We start from the raw sequence: 24,117 nt of genomic DNA on the forward strand, positions 1-24,117 counted from the left end.
AAAATATATCTAAAGCTAAAGCTTTAGACTTTTAATTCTGAATGGTAGACACTGACTGCAGGAGTCACAAAATATGGTAGCAACTTTTGACTTTTGTTAGCCATTTTTATAATAAATTCTATGCAAAAAAGATTACTCTAAGGGATTAAAAAACCAACGTAAATAAAGCACAAACTCAAAAGCACAATTTCAAGGCTACAATGGAGCCTCTTCATCAGTGCAAAAAGCTCAACACGCAACCAGAAAGTCGTGAGAGAATGATGTCTGGTACTTATACCAAATGGGCCCAATCAATAGGATTTCACAATACAAGACGACAAACAACCAATCAGCGAACAACAAGTCATCCCTGGGACGCGCAGCCGGGGGGGGGGACACACAATCAGAAGCCAAGAAACAAAAAGAGTAAGGGAAAACGAACAACCCGAAAAACCAATTATAGAAATTGCTTCCAAAAATCAAGTAAAAAAGGAAAAATTGAAAAAATCATTGACTAGCGAATGAGATTTTTTCAAAATATACTAAGCTTCACTGAAATCAAGGCCATAGACTGAAGAACATTTACAAATAATTTTGGCAGATGAAAATTCAAAACAGTGGCCGGAAGTCTAACAATGCTGAGCGATTGAAGAACGTTCAAGCTTTTCATGTTTAACATAATTTTCATGCTCTTTCAGATGATGCTTGAGAGCACGTTTAAAGGCAGTTCATTTATCGGTCATCCGTCCCGTCCATCCCGTTTTTTGATGTGACGAACTGCCGACGAAAACAGAGTAGCATTCACACACGGTCGCCGCACATCAATCACGTGGCTGAAATCAACCCACCAGAGAAAAGAGCGTGCTGCTAGGCGGGAACCAATGAAATGCTGTCCTACTTTTGACGGCCGTCAGATATCGAGGTTCTTTTGATCGAAACGGGTTCCGTCTAAGATGGCTTGCTGTCATGGCAACTACCAAAAGAAACCTGTTTCGGGAGGAAAAGAACGTAATGGACGGAACGTACGGCCGATGTATAAACAGGCCACGTTCGAGACCACAGGAGAGCACGTTTAGTGTGACCAACATAATCAAGTCCACACTTGAAAAAGATGCTGTAAATACCCTAATTGCTATACAATCAATGGGCTGCTTCACTTTTGTAAACTTTATCTTATGAACAGGAGAGAAAATGCAGTATCGGAACCAAACTTCTTCAAGACCTTAGCAACTTGATGACTGCAGAAACCTTTTCAGAACGAAAGCGCTTAGTTCAGTTATTATTAATCGAATCAATAATGCTAGGAGAGTATCCCCGATCGAAAGTCACACATTTAAGATATGAAAGCCCTGCATTTAAATAATTGGAAGAAGAACAGAAGTTTAAAGCACGGAACACAAAAGCCTTCAATGAGGTCAAGGTTTTGGTTTTGAGGATGGAATTTGTGAGGAGGTAGTGTAACAGCATAAGGCTTACGAAACACTGAAATCATACATTCATTCATTTTTTCACTTACCTTAAGGGAGTTTAGAATGAATTACGTTGCAAAGGTGGAGTCAACTGTTTCGCTGTCGAAGCACGACATACGTTATGATTTTTTGACAGATAAAGAAACATATAGTCGCCAAGTTTGGCGACTCAGTCTTGATTTTTTGATGACAATTTTCGATAAAATAGTTGGTGACTGGTGACAGCTAACCTAGAGCTTTATCTAAAGCTTACACTAAGTTTATTGATTTGTAAGACATCAATTTCCCTACCTTCTGGTGTAACCTTTAAATAAAGAATGATTTGTATGATTTTAACTCACTAAACTGAAAATACAGAGTAAATAAATGGAAAATAATGTATGTAAAAATATAAAGTAGTGTAAAAAACGTCTGTGTTTGTAAATAAATGTTCTTAGTTTACCATCCTCAATACAAATTCTTTTAATCTCCAAGATAAGATTGAGTAAAATGTATTAATAAACAAAGTTAATATCTGTTTTCAGAGCCACTTAAATTTCTTTTACAAGTATGAAAATAACTTCACTCATCGTGCTTTTAAATCATTATCTTTATCCTTTGCCTTTTACTAAAGTTGCTGCAATAAATTCACGTCTGTTTCTTTAATGAGCAGTATTTGAAACAAAAATATATTGATTAGGATAAGTATGATGGATTGCCTTACGCATTATATTTTTCAAAGCTTAAAAAATATTCCGAATTTTTCCTTTAATATTTAAATTTAAACAAGAAAGAATATTGTTATGAATAACTTGTTTCACAATTTTGAAGTAAGATATTATGTATCTCAAATTTATAATATCTCTAAAAAATCATGATAGAGTATATAATTAGAATTTTTTATATATTTTCCTAAATACGAGTTGGAAATTTACGTACAATTATTTTGATGTTAATTTAGTGCAAGAGTACTAACGACCTGCACAGGAAAATACGTTAATTTTATTTACTGGCAATATGGACTATTAGAACTCTCATAATATTCAATCGTTTCCGAACATTTTCAATTTTCCTTGGTATAAAAATAAGATTTGGAACTTACATTCAGGACATTTTTGAGCCATGCTGGTTAACTTTTGGCATCTTAAAATTTTTAGTATATTTGAGTTTTAAAAAACCTTGAATGTACTTTCTGAGCAGCGATTAGATGGAAAGGCAAACATCCGATTCACAGGTGGAAATGGGCGCATCTATTAGTTTTAAGGGTGATCAGCGGTTTGCAGATGTATGTTGGCCTCAAAATTAAACAGAGTCTCATGCAAATAAGCGGAACAAGCGTATCAATTTTTTATACCCCCCCTCATTCAGACAGACTCGACATAACTGAACGCTTGCCAGCTCTATACAATCCGTGGTTGGACTGCATTGTGCTCAATTCTCAAGGCAAGATTAAGAAATAAGTTGCCTACTCTTTCATTGCAAAAGCAAATCATAAGAAATAAAATTTGCCGTTATTGATGCCAGGTAATTCCATCATTCAATAATCCTGATTTTCTTTAAAGCTATTTTTAACTCCTATTTATTAAGTCACTTGCTCTGTTCTAAAGTATGTCGTTTGTGCGTTTTAATTGCTTCCAAAAACAATGGAAAATAATTAATTGCTTACCTGAACTTAAGCATGCTATGATTTGCGGAATTCGGTCGTTGAAATTCTTTGAACAATGAAGGTTTTCGAAGCTTTCTTTGATTCTAGGCAACAAGTTTAAAAACATTTTCAAAAGCATTTTTTTCACTATATAGTTTTTCAAAATTGTTCTTTAATTCGAGTATACAACTTTACAGCAAACGTTTATATTGCTTTTTTTGATAAGGATAGGTAACAAAAATATCTGACTTAAATTCAGAAATGTTGCCCCTCAAATAATTTCAAAACGAAAATACGAAAAACTAAAACTTAAAAATATATATATATAATTTTGATTTTTTAAAAATTTCTTTTAGGCGTAACTGGCACTCAAAAAATGCAATTTAATAATTTTGTTAATGCATGATTTCTTATTAACAACGTTTCAATATTTCTGGTTAATCTTGATGCAATAAAATTAAATTAAAAATTCGAGACGAAATAGGCGGCAACAATTTTATACAAATTGCTTTTACTAAAACGTTTATTTTCCCGCTTTTCTCAATTTTTCGTTTCAATTTTATTTACTGCTTTAGAATTAACAACATTATTAGGATTTAGCAGATTGTTACCGCCCTTAAGCCAGGGATAAGGCAAAACTATATGCAGTACACCAGACAGCCAGGTTATCGTCGGCCTGCCTGAATGTATTCAGGCAGGCCGTGACTCATGATAATGTATCACTAATGTGATGTCTTGTTATTGATAATTAATATATCCCGTTCGTGATACATTTTTTATCAATAATAATTCTACTTCTCTTCCTTCCACATTAGTGAATATACTTCTTTTTTATCACTAATGTGATAACCCGGTCTGGCATATTGCAGATAATATTAGGATTGTTCGCAATTTTTGATTCTTGGTTTTACGAATAAAAAGTTATAAGGATTTGCTGAGGAATAATTTCCTTAGCAAATCTTTTGTTTGAAACAAGTTATTAGTTTCAAATAATATATATATATATATATAATATATATATATATATATATATATATATATATATATATATATATATATATACCATTATTGACACATATGTATCATTTTACTGTCTGTATTGTGTAATACCGAAAATAATACACAGAAAATAAGTAATTGTCACTGTCACTGTCAACCTGGAATTACAACGAAAGTTCTTCATCATAATTCAACAATTAAAACTTCATTACTCCTTCGTTACGATTTGTCAATAAAAGCCAAAGTTAACCAAAATTGCATTCCAAGCATAACTATAATAGCCCGATTTTAATGAAATCCATAAGGACATCGAAATACATCTTAAAAAGGATTATTACTACTTATGCTAACAAATTTTTAATTAAATATTCATTATGCTCGCAGGATCGATTGCAGCCCCGCGGCAAATTTCGATAATTTCTTTGCGCAATGTTTGCTTCTCTTCCTATTAATTACGAGAACTGCTTTAAAATGAAACTTGCGAGAGAAAATTAAACGAACTGGTCATGCTTAGGAAACTCAACAAATTGCTCAGCAATCTTAGAAATTTTAGTGCTGTACTAATTACTGCAAATGTTTTCCATGTTACATGAACCAAATTTAAAAATGGTATGCATATATATGTATATGTTGGTGTTTTTCTTCGTTCTTACTTTGTTTTTTGAACTTCAGAACTTTAATTTTAAAGAGGTTTTTAAAGCAGCATTTTTGAAATAAACAAGTTCAAAGGAAGCTATTTTTTGCATTTTTAAAATTTATTATTTTTCAAAAATTTCTTATTTTAATACTAATTATTATTAATAACAAGGTGCTATCTTTAAACCAAAAAGTATCAATATTAGAATTTTTAATGTGCAGACCATTGGTTAATTTGAGTTTCATCTTACCTAGACTTGTAAGTTAATTTTGTCAATTGACAATTAATTATTATTTCTGAAGCACTTGGTAATTTTACATGGATTATAAATGTTATAATGGTACAGCACTGGGATAGTATAAATACGGAATCTTATTGTCTTTTTACTTTTTTTCCTCTCAAACCAACATAATTACAGGTAACAAAACAAAATCCTCATGTGTATAATAGCCTGTTCACTGATTGAGTAATGCTCTGAGTCATGACCAACAATGAAACTGGTGCCATAGCATGATAATTTAATAATATTTTTTGATTATGTTTGACATGCCGGAAAATGCTTTATTTTAACAACTTTGTGTTTTGTATGCACAATAATGTAACATCGCTTATAAGAACTAAACATTTAATAACGCTACTACTAATTTTGTTACAACACCATATTCAAAGTATCAATTCATCGAATGCAGTCTTGTTGCCAATCGCTATTATAAAAAGTCCTGTTGCCGAAACATGCTAATTATATTACAGTTTGAAGTAGATCCGATAAAGTAATAGTTTTACTGGTAAGAATGCGTCATTTCAGGGGAATGAAAAAACCAAAACGTGGTCAACTACGAACGTTATCTACTGGAGTACAGGGTTAGTAGTGGAGTACAGTAGCCCCACTGGCGTTAGGGTAAAAATTTCTAAAATTAAAATATCACCAAACAGACCATTGCTTCGTTAAATAATGTAGATGCAAGTTTTACCCGACATACCTTGACGGGAAATTTTCTAGTAAAATAATAAAATGAAATTCAATGTTAGGAGTAGAGGCAAATAAGTTATGTAATACTTACTCTCTGTTGTAGACGGATGTTCTACCACAAGAAGTCGGCGGCAACATCAGCGAGGAATTGGTATCTTTAACTTCTTGCTAAGTCTTTAAATTTGACGCTTTTCGAAAAATTCCTGCAGTCATTACGACCTTATATCTCGACAACAGCTAGCACGAAGGCAAATACTTCTTTGTGTCAAAAAAGTATCAATGTGCTTCTTCGATTGCTACATATTTCAATTGTTTTCACTTTTACATTATTCGTGTGGTTCCCTTGTTAGATGAAAAATAACTTGGGATGAATTGAAAAAGAAAATAGATCTCGTCCATTAAAACAGGCTGAATGTGCGAGAATACAAACACAAAATAGAACAACCCGATGGATGAGACTTCTCCATTTCTTAAAATACCAGGGGACGCACAGTGGGGCGAAAATGCCAAAAAGCGCTTTTAAATGTCATTTTTTCTCTATATCCAACCAATTGAGGATTAATAAACTTGCACAGGCCTACCTCTTAGACAATTAGAACTGGAATTTTAGAGCCCTTCCTCCACTACAAAGCTGAAGGAAGCGTTTAGAAAGTTGAAGAACCGTGAGTGCGGGAATTTACAAAAATTGCTTTTAAGCGGTCTATAGTTTGTTCAAGGTAGTTTTTTTTCAAAAAACTCTACTAAAATTGTCCTCTTATGTCCTCTTAGAAATTAATATTAATTAGTCATAAATGATCTGTAGAAAGACTCTGAAAAGGAATGAGCTGCGTAAACCTGCGAACTTTGGACACGGACACCAAACAAATCGAGAAAACTCCATTATAACATGCCTGTGTGAACAAACAAGCGAGAGAGGTTTACAAACATTTTTAAGCGCTTTTTGTCGTTTTCGCCCCACTGTGGGACGCGACGGCTGCCTTGTCGAGTGGTCAGAGAAGTTAGACTGAAATGAGGAGGACCCGTGTTCCAATCCCGGGTCCGGACATGGATGTACCCTCTCTTCTCTTGTCCTTTCAGTTTCCTGATGTGGTTTACCTTTTATGAGCTGGACTTCTGCGAACTAATTGTTGATTTTCATTCATTTTCTTTTGTTGTATTCTTTGTTGGTGATTCTGTACACACTAGAAAGTCGCCCGTTAAGGTATGATGGGTGAAAATTGCTTCTACATTTGAACGAAGTAATTGCCGGTTTGGTGATATTTTGATAGTGGAAATTTTAACACTAACTCCAGAGGCTCAACCCTAAACTCCAGTAGAGAGAACTCATTGCTGACCACTTCTTCGGGGGGTTTCTTCATTCTTCTAAAGTTACTGTCCTTCCAGTAAAATGGTTGAACTACCGGACCCAGTTCAGTCTTGTCAATATAAGACATTTCCCTGTATGTCAAACATTACCTAAAAAAATATATATTATCAAATTATCATGCTATGGCGCATGTTTCGTTGTTGATGACGTCAGAGTGTTACGCAATCAGTGAATTCGCTATTATATATATATGAGGATATAAATTTATGTGTGTGACTTGTAAGATATTTTTTGTGACACACAAGTCTCAATGTATATAAATTTCCCAGCTTGCACTCCAACTCTCCAGAGAGGTTCGTTTCTCTCAGCTACCACGTCCGGTAAAAGTCACACCAAGGAGGGTAAGGTGGTGACAGGTAGGTTCTTGTAAATACTTGAATACCTCCTTGAAGGAAGTGTTTTACCACAAGACTTTGGTCCCTAACTTCAACAGCATTTGCTTCAAAAACTGATGTTCAGTGTGTATAACAATGTAAGAAAAATGTTTTGCAAGACATATAGCATTTTTCTGAAATAAGCATACATTATTAGTTCATTGACAATATCACTGTCCAACAACTGTTCAATGGTTACAATTCAAAAACTTTCAATATTAGTGCCTATGGAGGAATCAAAATCTTCTTACCTATAAAAATAGATATCACTGGAAAGTAATTTTTAAGTTCCAAATATAGGTGAAAACTACAAATACTTTGTGTTTCTAAATTTTATTTTAAGAAACTCTAAAAATATTGTTAACAGACACTGAAATGAATTATGTCGTATCATGGCAGCACTGAATATCAAAAAGAAGCGAAGCGTTATCTAATGCAGCCTTAGTCCAATATTTAAAAATGCCAGAAAATTTCCAGATCGATTGAGTCGAAGCAAAGGAAATTCAACGTGGTTTATTTTTATACTTTAGAAGTAGTTGAAAAATGATAAAAAGGAAATTTCCATTCTTAGAGGATGAGGTTTAAAAATAGGCACAGGTGTAAATATGGGCACCCCTCCGTATTGGCTAATGAGATCACTGAAGACTGGCATTGAGGACTATATATAGAACTATTTACTATTATAAGACAACAGAAAGCATTTGGATACATTCTTTTGCGCAGTGTGGATTCAATTTGAGTCATTGTGCAAACTGGTGTTAATTTAAACGGGAAACGTTTTAGATGCATGGGATTTTTTTTTCTTTTCATGTTCTTATGTTTAGTTTAAAACAATCCTTTTAAAACCAAAGCTAAAAAACCCCACAGAAATATGATGAATAATAGTTTGAAATAATTTATTTTTCGTAATTAGAAATAAGGCAATATATTTTTTTGAGATTATTTCCTGGTGTTTATATTAAATATTTCAACTTTGGAACATACATCTTTGAAATAATTTTTAACCTTAGCTAAACAAGAGAAAGAGAAGGGGAGAGAATATGCGTTATTTAATAATATTCAATATTTCTTTCGAATGCTATACATCAACAACTTGCATGTTTAAAGAATTTGTAGTAGCAGTTAACTCCAGACTTATAGTTGGGGTAAACCTAACCCGGTTGCAATGTGAAGGCTACGCAGATCTTAAGCACAGCATTTCGACGAAGCAAATTTGAGTTCGCCCCAACGATAGAATCATATATCAGGGTCATAAATTCTTTAGGTACTTCCTCTACATTATAACATAAACTATGTTGCAATTTAATTAAGAAGTTCAACATTAAAGCATTTTAAATAATATTTGGTTTGCAATTAAATTCTGTAAAAAAGAAAAAAATATATATGATTTAAACAATCGATGCTTTTTGGAGGGCTAACGGCGAGTAGCTAGCATTATGTCTTTACCATGCTACATACATAAATGATTTACGTGGAGGCTTGATACAGTAAACATTCTAATATCTAAGCCCTAAAAATTAAAGAATATTTAATGATGAATACCCCAATAAAAATTTCAAATCTTACTTATTTCAGAAGCTAAAAATTTCGAATAATTATTTCCCTGCTCTTATTCAAAAGAATTTTCTAAAGTTTTGAATCTAAATGGACCTGAATGCGCCTAAAGGCAAATTGCTCTTACAACTAAAGCATAAAACAATACCACCTCGAAGTTCCGGAAAAGTAATCTGCAAGGAACAAAGAACTTACCGCCACTTACCTAGAGAGTATCCATTATGCATCGGGAAAAGTATTAAAATTAAACTTTCCTTAGTTAGTGAAGCATTTCTTCTCAAGATTCCACTTTACATAATTACTCATTTTATAAAATTTGAGAGAAGAACTTTTGTACCAGGAGCTTTTATCAAGCTTAACATTTTATACCTAATGCACTTAATAGCTTTGCAACATTTGTTCAATGTATGTTTTAATTGAAAACTGAAACGAAAAAGTTCAAATTTGTTGCTCATATTTACATATTAAACTAGTTTTATTTTGATTTTATGGTATCGTATACAAAAGTATACTTCAATTACTTTTTGAGAATCAGTATATGTAAACTAAATCAAACAAATGAAAACAACATGGAAGGAAAACTAGATGGGTAAAAGATAGTAAATATTTTTGAGGTATCGAACAATTAATTTAAAAATTGTTTAGTGGTATAATCAAACTAAAAAAAATAACAATACAGATAAAAATTATGTGAGTTAATTGTAAAATTGATTATATGTTTGGTAAAATAAATTGGGTTACAGAAGATTTTCTCACTGTGGACACACTTTCTAAACTGCAAATTCATTACTTATTGTTGAAATGATTTTTAAATCCATTCCATTCATTTTATTTTCAACTAGTGGACACCGCACAGCTTTGCCGTAGTAGAGAATTAAAATCTCTTTTGGTTCGCTTGTACATTTACAAATAATGTATGATGAATTTCTCTCCAATTGGCTTGCCCATGTTACGGTTCCACATTATGATAGCTTAGTAATTTACTCGTCCATCTTATGATAATTTTGCTCGGAAAAGTGTCCTTAAAATTTTAATAAAAAAAGAACAAATCGAATTTTCCAAAAATCGCTTCGAAGTGCGCACCTCCAAGCTACAAACTTATTCTGTGCGAAATTTCCTTAAAAATTGGCCGAACGGACTACGCGCTATGCGCGTCACAGAGATCCTGACAGGTAGAGATCCTGACAGACAGAGATCCTGACAGACAGAGATCCTGACAGACAGAGATCCTGACAGACAGAGATCCGGACAGAGAGAGATCCGGACCGAGAGAAATCCAGGGAGAGAGACTTTCAGTTTTATCATTAGTAAAGAAATGAATTGTTAGGATCGAAAATGAGCGTTTGCCTGACATTATTTTGTCTCAATTACAGACATGAGAGGTGTTTCAATCATCTTTTAAGTGTGAATTTGGACTTTTGATGGCCACGGGTTTTCATGATCGTAAACTGATCAAATTCATGTGCACAAACTCGATATAACGTACAATTTCTGGCTTAGCTCATCATTCGACGATCTAAGATTGTAAGCATTTTTCGGATATTGTCCAATTCTGAAAAGGAGTTCGAACACATATGCGTAAGTAAATGCTTATTTATCTTGAATAACTCGAATAAGTTCTTTAATTTTGAGACTCTTCATGTACACTACAAGGTACCAGAGGCGCAGCGAAGGGGGAGGGGGTTTTGGGGGTGAAAACACCCCTCAGTGCCATTAATTTTTAACATAAATGCAAATTCTAGTACAGTAGTCTATATATATGAAAGTGCTGTTTTGATTAAAAAAAACTTTTCAGAAAGTATTTTTGATCAAAAAACCCCTCCAGAAGGTATTTTTTTACCAAAAAATAACCCCTCTCCAAAAAGTATTTTTCATCAAAAACAAACCTCCTTTTGATCAAAAAACCTTCTTCAAAATGTATTTTTATTACAAAAACCCCCCTCTCCAAAAGGTATTTTTCATCAACAGACCCCCCCCCCCAAGAAAAAGGTGTATTTGATCAAAACACCCCTCCAGAAGGTATTTTTGACCAATAAAAAACCTTCCAGAAAGTATTTCTGGCTGCGCTAGTGCAAGGTTCTAATACGTAATTCATTTAAGAACTTTAAAGAACCAAAAACATGTGAAATATAGTTAATGATGAGCTTTTTTATGTGTATGTAAAATTAAAGCTCAATTTTTCAGAAATGCATACGTTTAAAAAAACATTTACATATTACAGAACAAAATAATTTCATTCATTTTTAATATGCATCTGTGTTTTGATCATTACGATTCATTACACTTTTTACTTTGGTTATCATTAACACAGTTATACATTTCAAACGTATTTCACTACATTCCTTAGATCATAACCCCACAATAAAGACCTCTTTATTTTATTTCAAGAGCCCTTAGCTGGAAATCAGTACTTTTATAATTAAGAGTACGATAAACAATTTTAAAATCAAAGACAAGAAATGTATAAAAAAAAATCTCAAGAGGCGTTCTCGAGATTTAATCTGCAACGAACGTAAATGATACTTAAATAAAGTATTTTGACTAAGAAGCGCAATAATTCCTTTCAAAACTTGTTCTGTTTGTTCTCTTAGTAATCTTATTAAAGATAAGTCAAGTTTTTCTACAACCTATTTTGATTTTGCCTTATTTTCCCTAATGGTTAAAAGAAAATCTTTGATTTTATGGTTGCAATTATTTTTAAATTATTAATTAGCAAAATAAGATTACGTTAATGTTAAAACGTGAGTAATGAATAATATGGCGAGTTGTAAAAAAATATTTAGATACTTCAAAACCTAAATTTAAAATGTTTCCTTCCGTTCATTTATAAAACAAAACGTTTGGCGAAAAAGAACAGAAACTTAGATACATTGTTTGTGGGTTTCCAAACTGTGTAATAGAGTGTGTAGATTGTGATTTACTTATGGTAGGGTTGCTTGACGATATTTCATTACTCTGAGTAAAATATATATATTTAGATTTTATTAAGCAAACAAATATAGGTAATTCAGGAAAATTTCGTATAACGAATATTGATACGGGAATATTGATATTTTAACATACGTAATGATAGAGGTCTGTGAATGGAAGAGGTCTGAAAAACAGAATAATGAGGAAACTGAATACAGTCGACATTCGTTATAACGACCCTTGTCGTCCAAACAAGATAGATCACTGTAATGAGAGGTACCTATAAGGTAAATATTAGAAGATAGAGAAAAATTGTTTCGTCATATTTTTAGAGATACTGGAGTTTTTTTACCAGTAATGCTTCATTTTAAAAGAGAACCAAGAAATTGAAAAAATAATAAAATGTCTATTGTTCGACTCATCAATTCTTTGAACTTTTCACCCCCGAATAACCCCTTTTAATCAAAATATTTAATCTTGAGAAATATCTAATTGTTAACTATCAGTTTTTAAATTACTAATCGTGAAAATCATAAAAAAGTTAAAATTAAATTTTGGACGTCAAATTGGAATGAGCAGTTCAGTTTGGACGTTCTAAATGACATTATGACATACGAACGTTAAAATAACATTATGTCTAAGAAATAGCAAACGATACTTCCTGCATCGGTCGTTGTAGCGGAAGGGTCGCAGTAATGGGAGGTTGTTCTAAAGCGCGTTGACTGTATTTTAAAAATGAAAAAGTAGCAGACATTCATCTACGAATAACAAACACGTGCTACGATTAAAAACTTTTCTAACCTTATAGCATAAATAGGTAGGTGTAGTACCTGCTTAAGTAATAACAACCTAATAAGCTAAAATTTTACACTTTACCGTACAGGATGGACGGATAAGTGAGTGAACACTCTAGTAGAATTTCATTTTTGAATATTTATAACATCATTTAAACATCTAACATTTGGTTCAGGACAAAAAAACAATTTAATTGGTACATGGAATTATTTATATACAAAAAAAAAAAAAAGTTTTTTTTTGCGATTCTGCCTCAAGTTTTTTGAGAAGTTGAAATTAAAGAAGGGTGCCGATCCAGTTAAGGGATACCTACAACCGGCGGATATATACAGCATTTTCTGGCGATTTTTTTTTTCTGGAAATACAAGCTACTTCTCTGTATACAAGGAAATTACTACCGTCAACTCTTCAAACTAAGGAGTCCTACTAATTGTGAAATAATGAAAAAAAAAATAATAATATGTAGCAATCGAAATATCATATCGTAGTGAAGTCTTTTTGGACGCAAAAGCTATTTGCCCTCGTCTCCCCGTTATGTAAGGCCTTATATAAGGCCATAAAATCTGCTGAAGTTTTAAGAAAAAGCCCCCAAATAACTTATCGATAAATGAAAGGTACCACGCTGCTTCATCGTCTGTATATGGCAGGAAGTCAACCTACAAAGCCGTTGAATAACCATTTCTTACTGAAACTAACGGAAGTTGCCGACTTTTCTTAAAATTTTGTCAGAATTTTACTAGGTTTTTCGATTGTTACTTATTTATATATATTTTTTTCATTTTAATATTGTATGGTTTCCTTGTAAGAAATAAAACTTTATTTATAAGCTTTATTAGCCTTTGAATCCCTTGGGTGGTTCATTCAGTCCTCAGTTAGACATATATAAACTATTTAGTTTCTCTAAACGGACTTCATTTTCAGAGGAAAACAAAAAAAAAAAAAAAAAAAAACCAGTCTTGTACAGTATATGTAGAAACATTGCTGTTCTTGAGATTTCCTATTGTATGGTTTCTTTGTAAGAAATAAAACTTTATTTATAAGCTTTATTTGCCTTTCAACCCTTTGGGTGGTTCATTCAGTCCTCAGTTAGACATATATCAACTGTTTAGTTTCTCTAAACGGACTTTATTTTCAGAGGAAAACAAAAAAAAAACAGTATTTTACAGTATATGTAGAAACATTGCTGTTCTTGAGATTTCCTTCGTTGTCAATAACATATACTACTTATAACATTTTAAACAGAAACAGTTTATTAAAACAAACTCTTCAGCTTGTAACAGTTTATCTAAAATAAAATACATTTCAGACAGCTATGAAGAACTGTAAAACATTTTTATTTTTTCAATTTTCAATACCAGAACTAACGTATCAATCGCTGTATTCAAAGCCTACGTACATAAAATGCAAATCTGCTAGAGTTTATTTTGAAACTTTTATTGCCTTTTCACTATGCCTGTATTAAATTCAACCTCAATCAATATCATCCTGGCTTCTTCGTTTCGCATAGTCGCAATCCACTCATAGCACTCAACTACGGCAATTTCGAAAATAAAAAAATGAAAAAATCCACCTTTTCGTATTGCTTAGTTTGGCAACAAAAGCAGAATAACGAGACTTCGAAGTTGAAGTTAAGTTTTCCTGCTTTCACAGAAATAATTCAATTCTGCTCCGTATATAAACAATTTTATTACATTTGCGACGTGGGGTTCGTATCGCCTTTCGAAGACTTAAACATGTAATTAAATTGACGTAAATCTTTGAGCGAACAAACAGAAACTGCACGAAGATTCTCGGTGGCATTTGGTGAGTTTACTTTTAGAAGGATTCTACTCTTATGCAAATAATATCTACAACATTAACAAAAAAAGTTTTGGGACTAACTTCCAAGAGTTAGTTTTTTACTGAAAATATTTGTTTATTATTTATTATTATTATTTTTAGAATTTGGTAGCCTATTGGATGTGCACAAAAAGTACATTCAAATAACCTTTACATTGATGCAAGAGGATTCTTGGAATATAAATCTACAATACACGTTGGTAGCAATAGATTCAGATGATAAAATGTTATGAAGCTTGTTTGATTTTATTTTTTTGATCAAAGATAAACTTTATGTTTATACGCAAAACCACTATCTTGAACTTGACTGCTGACAAAACCAGTTGAAAATGTCAACGAAACAAGTGAATAATTGTTTAAATATACTAAATATAAAAATAAAGTAAAGAAACGATAAACGATGGGAAAAAATCTATGAACATTTAAATTAATTCGAATATTGCAAATGTTTTATTTTCGTCGAACTCCGCAAAAACAAACTCTTAATTGACTGGGCTAGAGATTGCTACAGTCGAGGGTTCAATGCATCCGATTTTTTAAAAATTAAGTCCAAACTTGCTTAAATACTTCTAAAACAAATGTCTTTATTATTTATTCCTTACATTATGTCTTTAATTGAAGATTAAATTTATGTTATGTCGTTATAGTTGTAGAAAACCTAACCTAGCAGCATTGTAAAGGCTACGCAAATACAAAACGCATTATTACGACGCTACCTGGTTAAGTTTGTTTTCAACTATGGGGGGGGGGGGGGTATTTCCGAACTAAATAAAAAGTAACCAAAGTTTTTAAAATAATGGATTATACAGAAACCTATGTCCAATGCGTTTACACAAAATATACTGATCCAATTTCCAGCAAACTTGTCATACATGTTTATTTTTACATTTATTTAATCGCTACATTCGAACCCGCTTGATGGAATAGCCATTTTGCCACGAAAAAATATTCTAATAAGCGGGATATTCCAATAACCAGGATCGAAACAACACATTACATTGGTTTGGTGCATTGAAATTGTATTACATTAAGCGGGATATTCTGTAAAACGATATTCTAATAAGCGGGCTTGACTGTATGTGCCAGAAAAGTTATCATGCTCCATCACAGAGCTTTTAGTTCTTGAAGGGTTAAAAGCTGAGTGATTAACAAATTTCGTTTCAAGAAAAAATCCTTTGAAAACATACATTATTTTCTACATGAACCAAGTGTAACTATATTGCATATTGAAACAGAAGAAATGGGGTTTTCAAAAAAATTTAGTTTATATTTGTTGATGCCTTTTAATTTAAATAAACCTAATGCTATGTTAGTAACATTACGTAGTGTTACACTAAGAAAAATATCCAATAAAAAAGTGTATTCCCTTAAAAAAAAAGGGTATGTTGTAGCCGTAATGAAACTTTCTTTTATATATTTGAAACGAGTTGTCAACATTAAAAATATATTTATATATATATCAAAGTTTAAATTCCATTTTTAACCAATTCCATTTGGATGAAAGGTACGCCTAATTCTCATTAGTTCCTGTCAGAGAACCATTTATATGCTAACGCATGGGTGCCCATATGCAAAATTTTAAGGGCAGGGGATTCAGATATTTTCGCCATGGTTTAGCAGGATATTTTGCCCATAGAAACCGATTTGTGTACAGATTATAGTTATTATAGTTTGACATTAAAAAAAAAATCACTAATGGTTGGAGAAAAAATGTTTTAAATTTTTGTAAAGAAAAAACTACTAAAGCAAGGAAGTTATAACTTCAAAAGGGGGGGGGGGTGCTTGAGTCCCCATTTGCCCCCTTATATGGGCGCTCTTGTCCTAGCGTTTGTTTGATTCCTTGCATTGATATTTCTACGTATAAATCGTAATTTTTTAACTTTAAATGATACGTATAACGGTGAGCGGGAAAAAACGTAATTCTGCAGAGCGCTTAGCCTTAGTGCGGACAATTTGTGACTCCCTAACATTATCTACTGTAAAATAAATAAATACCTTTGTGTTAAAAAGTAAAGTAAGAAATAAGAACGTCAAAAAGCAGAGTAATGTGCAGAAATCTGCACTTTGTGCGTTTTGACGTTGTTATTTCTTACTTTACTAATTACTGTGCAACATTTTCTTGACTCTGAGTTAGTGTCTTCTGCTCTGTTAGGAGACTTGAGTTTTTGGGATTTTTAGGAAAACATGAAATAAAGAGAAAATTTATAATATATTTTAAACTCCGCTGAATTTTAAGCCTTAGTGCGGTAATTTTTAAACTTCCTGTCTCAAACTACTGCGTAAAATTTCAAGCCTTAACGATTTCTGCTCTGGCAAGAGGCCTGAATTTTAAGAATTTCAAATGAAATTCCTTAAATACGAATGTCACATTACAAAGTAGCAACATGCCTAATGCACTGCAGTACTTCGAATTTTTTATCATATCAACGAACATCAGTCCACTTCTTGAATCTGGTCCGAAATTTAAAATTTTAGGGGATTCTCAAAATTCAGGCCTTTTGCCAGAATACAAAAAAATTAACTCACAGGTTTGAAATTTTACGCAGTAGTTTGTGTTAGGAAGTTAAAAAATTACGACACTAAGACTTTAAGTTCAGCGGAGTTTAAAATAGTTTGTAAGTTTTCTCTTTATTTGATGTTTTTCTAAAAACTTCAAAAATTCAAGTCTCTTGCAAGGGCAGAAGACATTAACTAAGAGTCACACGAAATTTTGCACGGTAATTAGTGTTAGAGAGTCACAAAATTTCGGCACTAAGGCTAAGTGCTTTTCGGTCCACTCTAAAAAATGTATATCGTCTATTTCACTAAATTTTAAGAAATCTGTTAGACAATGTTATACGTATATTATAAAAAAGTATTTTGAGGTAATCATTTAATGATTAAAAGTGCGATCTACCTTTTCTAATGTATTCCATTTCTAACTTAATCAGTATTCATCTTAAATTGTCTTTATTACTATAAAATTAAAATTTCCAAAAATATTACTTATAAGCTTACATATTATCTTGCATTTATGGAAGTTAGTTACCGTGAAATAGAAAAATGTATTGCTAAATTGCTGCCACCCGTTTGATTTAAGCAAGTATCAGGAACATTTTAGTTTATTAGGATTAAAAAATAATTTACATACTTTTGATTTCAAAACATAATTTTGATTTTTTTCATGAACTACAAATGCTACAAGGCAAATGATGCAGCTTTTGATATTTTATTAAAACAAGAAGACAAATAAAAACAATAATTAACATTCTAAAAAACAACAAAAAAATGTTGAAAATAATGATATAAATACATAAGTTTAATACTACAACACAGTTAATAACAATAAAGTAAATTTAATTTTACGCTACAACGAAAGGCAATCTAGATAAGATTTTAAGAATAGCTCTAGCGTGCAATAGCTTTACGTTATTTCAGTCACATTTTCCATACATGCTTTGCTTGCTTGACCATGCATTTACCATAATTTTCAGGAAAAGAAAACCATTTTAAAACTAAACTGTAGTTAAGGTAAGTACTTTTTGAATAAAAAAGAAAAGGATTACGATCTGAAAAGGTCATATTTAAAGAATATAGAATCTTTTATAAGGCTAAAAACATAAAATCAACTGACATGGTATGCGTAAAACGGATGGTAATAGTAATTTTTCAAAAATTTTATCCGAAGTTAAACATTACCATCTTTAATTTGGCAACATGTCCAATTCAGTCCATTAAAGTATTATAAGAACAGAATTGGAGTTATGTTTTTCTTTTGCTATGTTTTTCTTTTGTCACTATAAAATGCACATTAAATATACTATAAAAAGCAATTACAACTTATCGATAACAGTTCTAGTGCTGATAGAAAATGAGAACAAATTGCCTTATTGTCATCATTTGCTGCATGCAGATTTTTTTAGACTCGCACGCTTGAGAGAAGCAATTTTGCTTTGTTCTATGAAGAAAATAAACATACCAAACTTTGTGGCATTATGATAATACTTAGCAACGTTGAATAACATTATGTAATAGAGTATTTGTTGTTTCTCTTTTTAAAGCCCAACCACAACCAAAACAATTACCACTCATACACAACATTTACTAAAAGCAGTAAGGCAATTTTACAATATTTACCAATGCGTTAGAATATTTAAATACAGAGCTTTTGCGATTTCCCCAGTTAAAGCACAATACGCCATATGACTATTTCAATCATGACCCATAATTAAAATGAACCCAAATTGTTTAAGCATTTCACCCTTGATTTATGCAATAAAAAAGGCAAAAAATTTTTTTAAGTGTTTTTAAAAATGTCATAAAACTATAATTAAAAACTGTTTTAAAAACTGCATAAGTAAAATAACAATACTACTAATAAAAAATACATTTGTAACACAAAGAAAATTTAAATATGTGTATTTGTTTTAGAAGAGAATAATATGGATTCTTTTTTGGAAAAATTCATGTATTTCTTCCAAAGATAAAAATACAAAAAAAAAAAAAAAAAAAGGAAAAATTCCTTGCGAGTTATTTTTACTCGCCCATGAAATCATCCGAAGAACGATTCCAAGTCGTTTGGTCAGGATCTCAACGGCAGTAGATGCACCCCAAAGAGCTATTTTCCAGCGTTCGATTTAAATGTAAACAAAAAGTTTAGATTCTATTCCAGATCTTAGAAATTTATTATGTTTGTATTACTCTTTGTTGATGCTATAAAATATTCCATGGTCTAAATTGTAAATTCGGATCTGTTTTTATTTTTGGACTACAACATGCAGAGTTTATAATAGTTACTTTTGTGATACTTAAGGTATAAAAACTTTTTTTTGAAAGACAGAGAGATAACTGTATAGTACAGTCTGAAAGTTAATGTTTTGTTGATATCGCTCTCTTTTAGAATATTTGTAGTAAAAACTTACACCAGTTTATATGATTTTTATAAACTGTACCAACTAAGGTAGATGAAGTAAAGTGGGTTAGTGTTCCAATCGCTAGGACGGTTAATGTTCCGTTATACCTAGAACGGTCAAAATGGCCGTTCTTTAAAGAAGCTGTAAATATTGTAAAAAAATGTATATAACAGAGAAAATCAATTGATGTTATTTCTAACATAAATTATTACTCACACAGTTAAACTTAAACATTTAAATAAATAAGTCAATATATTTCAAAACTTTTTTCATGTGCGTTCAGCTCAAATCCAATGGAAGAAATATGACTTACGCCAGCCCTTGGCAAACAAGAAAAGAAAAACTCTGATTTAGCGAATATTTCTCTGAAAAACAAATGACTGAAGGTCAAACACTAAAAATCACTATTTTTCCTGCCTTTGGAATTCAATTATCAAACTAAAATCCGAGTAACCCATGGCAATTGTCGGCAATTGAAGGTATATTCGAAATTATCATAAAAACCAAACAAAATAAATGGATGAATATTTCTGTGAAAGATATTTATCAATATTTAGACAAAGCCAAATAACATCAAATACAGGGTGCGGAGAAAGTTCCCACAATTTTTTTTAAAACTTTTTTTGGCGTTAAAAGCGTATGTTGGCGATTTATTTGGCACCTATTGTTTATTGGCATTAAAAGTATTTGAGGTTTAATCATTTGTTCTTTGTTAGTTCATTAAGTTAGTGAGCTATGAATCGTGAAAATGTGCATGTTACTGTCGTTGAATTGCACAAGAAGGGAATGAAAAAAGGAAATGAAAACAGCCGATATTATTCGAACGACTGGATTCAAGAGTAAAACAGTCTGTGACGCTGTGAAACGCTACAAGGAGACTGGAGGGGCTGCCGACTGTCCACGGAATGGTCGTCCAACCACTGCAAAATGCCTGGAATGAGATAACGGTGGATGCGGGTGCGAGCATCGTCGGCAATTTCAGACTGTGGCTCCGTAAATGTATTGAAGCCCAAGGAGCCAATTTTGAACAATTATTTTTTTGTTTAATGTTATTATCATTGTTTCAATAAAGAGTTTTAATTGCTTGAACTTGTTGATTTGTTGAATTATGTGTTAGTTAAAGCCTATTGAAATATCTAATAAAATTGTGGGAACTTTCTCCGCACCCTGTATATTAGGGAAAACCAAAAAAAGGACCTTTTTAAAATTATTTTACGGTCAAAATTGTCGAACCGGTCTAGTGATAAGGTAGACCACTTTTAAAAATTAGAAATAATTTTATTTTTAATCACGAAACGCTTTGAAATATGTATCAGTAGTGCAAATGGCATAATTTGAATAGATTACGTTGATCATTCTCTATTGCATATGCAATGGTTTCATTTTTGAAGAGAGGTAGTTATAAATTCCAGGTAAGAATATATTTTGATTTGCAAGTGGTAGTTAAAATATATTCTATAGTTCTAGTATATTTAATAATTTACTTGTGTTCAGAAAATGCGTCCAAACTTTAATTTAAAATGCGGTTTTTTTTCTTTTTAACCACGTTTACGTTAATTTACTTTAAGGTAGGCGAGCATCCTAATTTTCGGAAAAATTCGATTTAGAGAGTCCCGTTGTTCTTCTTTCTACGTCCGCTTTTTTTTTTTAAATGATGAATTGTTGAGAAAACTAGAAGAAATTTACTAAGATCAAAAGCACTGCTTGTATTTGAAATTTATTTTTTCTTTCTTGATATTTTCATAACCACATTTGCAAATTTTTTTGTTTACGCCGACAGCTCTAACGAAACAATATTAACTCTATACATTTAAAAGGTTGCAAAATTGGTAATTGAGCATATTACTGTGATATAAACTTCTAAAAGCTAATTTACATACAATATGTGGTTTTCAAATAATGCTCTATTAAGGTTAAAGGGAAAAAAATCACGTTTGTTTTTAAGGAATTTTTCAAACATTTACCCATAACACCGGTTTTTAGTTATTTTTTTTCCGAAGTGAAGGATCACATCACTCTCTAGTATTTAACAAAGAGATATAGACAAAAAAGTTATTAAAATGTTGAAAAAAAAAGAATGCACTATAAGTGCTAAGGAAATGGTGTTTGTTTCTAAAAATAATGTTTTTTTAAAAACTAATAATAGCATTTATATATATTTTTAAGTTTTAAAATAAGTTGTCAATGTATTATTTATGTCACATTTTAAGATCGCATAAAGTTTAACAAAGATGCAATGAATATTTAAGAAAAAATAAATAGGGTCTTCACCCACCTTAACTCACATAAACTTAAGACAATAAAGGTTTTGCGTCGTCAAATGGTGACTGTATGCATGCTCCCAAGGTAGACACCTAAGAAAACATATGTATGAAATAGCTATAATTTTCAAAAGAATAATAAAAATAGTAAAATTTAATTTTAGATTTTATTCAGAAAATTTTTCTTGATACCTGTTAAATATAAATGTAAAAATACACATGAAAAAGTTCAGCCATATACATCTAACCAGAAATCATTAAAATCATAACTATGGCCACTTTTGTCCCTTCCAACTTTTCCATTTTTAACGCTAATCTAAATTTTAGAAAATAAAGTCGAGCATAGGTGATTCTTCAATGGTCAGATTCCCTATTAGAATTACTTAGCTACAAAGATCTATTCTGCTTAACTCATGCGGCTTTTCAGGTGCACGTAGCTGGAGATATAACGGAAATATAAAAAAGCAAACAGTAAGCTCTACTGATAAAGATGTTATCGAAATTGTTCCAATCGCCGTAATGCAATTCCAATACAGCAGATGATTCTGAAAGCTTTGACCCACTACAGTGTTTGCGAATCGATATATTGTACAGTTTCTGCTTTATTTCTTTCTTTGTTGTTAGAAGACATCCTTGATATAAAGATGAAAAAATAGATAAAATGATTTAATAAGATTGATAGAAATCATTGAGAAAGTATACTTTAATACACTGCTTTTCAAGCGATGTGTTGGCTGATTTACTTATTGCCTTCCAATTGATATTGCTCTAAACAAAACTTGTTATTTTGCGTTTACAATCAGGAAAAATAATTCGTAGTTTTACCTGTATTGTGTCAGTACTCCTTTTCCATTCAATTTATATTTATAAAAATAAGTTTAAAATTTTTAGGGTGATAGGTTAATCTCTAACTAATGCTTCTATCCAAAGGTAACATTTTGAACAAATGAATATTTTCTTAGAAAGTACAGCAGAATGAGATAAATCTGGACAAATAGGAGATCCAGGTCATTCGAATTGATGAATTATAGGGTCCAACGAAATAACTTATAAATGAAGTGAAGGTGCATAAATTAACTACTGTGCATTGTAAACATTTCATTTTAATTTCAAGAGATTGAAATATAAAACTGCTTAAAAGAAAATTTAATAAATACAATATTGTGCTAACTTGCCTATTATTAAAACTGCAAGTTCATCTAAATGGCTGATCTGATTAAGCAAAGTACGGTTAAATAAGTTCCGGGTTTACGAGGGTTTACTGTAACTGATGCAACAGCTCATATCAACTGTTCTCAGCCTTTAGGCTCTACGTGCCGCTTTGAAAACTGATGTGAATCATGGGCTTCCCATTATGTGTGGTCAATAGAAGTACAACTGTTAGAAATTGAAGTTTGTTAATATAGCTGAAGCTGGTGATAAAATACAAGTATATTTAGTTTCAACGACCAAATTCAAAATTACTGCAAATAATTCTGGACAAAAGAGAATAGCAGAACAGATAAAATCCAAGAAACATAAAAATAACAAAATAGTTTGAGGCAATCTTTAATCAAGATGAGATTAGCGTGCAAAACCGGTCACATTCAAAATATTAATAAGAGATGATTTTTTGATATTTGCGTCTCATATTTGAATAAATTGTATTGATCTTTTTATGCACTTAGACATTTTTGTAAATTTTTCTACGCCTACAGGTGGAGAACCACCGGCCTTTAGTGCTGTTCGAATTCATTTAAAACTCCTATACAGAGAAAAAAAAGTGGTTTCCCTTTACCATTCTAATTGACTGCGTTTTTTTAAAGAAATTAATCATTTCCATTTTGTTTGTTTAGTAAATCATTTAAACCTTTTGTAATCAATTGAATGCAGATTTTAATTACTGGTAGTTTTTTACTTCCTTTTACAAAAAAGGAAGTATTGTATTCGCGAAAAAATTTTCACTCAAAAATCGCCCTTAATTTCCATTTTGCTCACCCCCAAATGAATGTTGAGTTTTTTTTTCGATTCGACCACATGCGGAAAAGTGCCTAAGAATGTATAGACACGCGAAATATCCATTTTGACCATCACCGAGGTAATTACAACGACTTTTCTCGTGACGTCTGTATGTATGTGCGTATGTGTGTATGTGCGTATGTGCGTATGTGCGTATGTATCTCGCATAACTCAAAAATGGTATGTCCTAGAAAGTTGAAATTTGGTACATATACTCGTAGTGGGGTCTAGTTGTGCACCTCCCCTTTTGGTTGCTTTCGGATGTTCCTAAGGGGGTCTTTTGCACCTTTTTGGGGGGAAATCATTGTTAATATCAATGCAAACTTAAGTGGTGTTATAATTTGGTAAACACTTGGTGACGTATCGCCAAGCTTTTGGTCGCCAAGTTTTTTCGCCAACTTGGCGACGATTTTTTTTTTTTTTTTAATTTTAATCTGGTTTCAATTTGGC

The sequence above is a fragment of the Uloborus diversus genome, chromosome 4 (genome assembly GCF_026930045.1).
Source record: "Uloborus diversus isolate 005 chromosome 4, Udiv.v.3.1, whole genome shotgun sequence".
Classification (NCBI taxonomy): Eukaryota; Metazoa; Arthropoda; class Arachnida; order Araneae; family Uloboridae; genus Uloborus; species Uloborus diversus.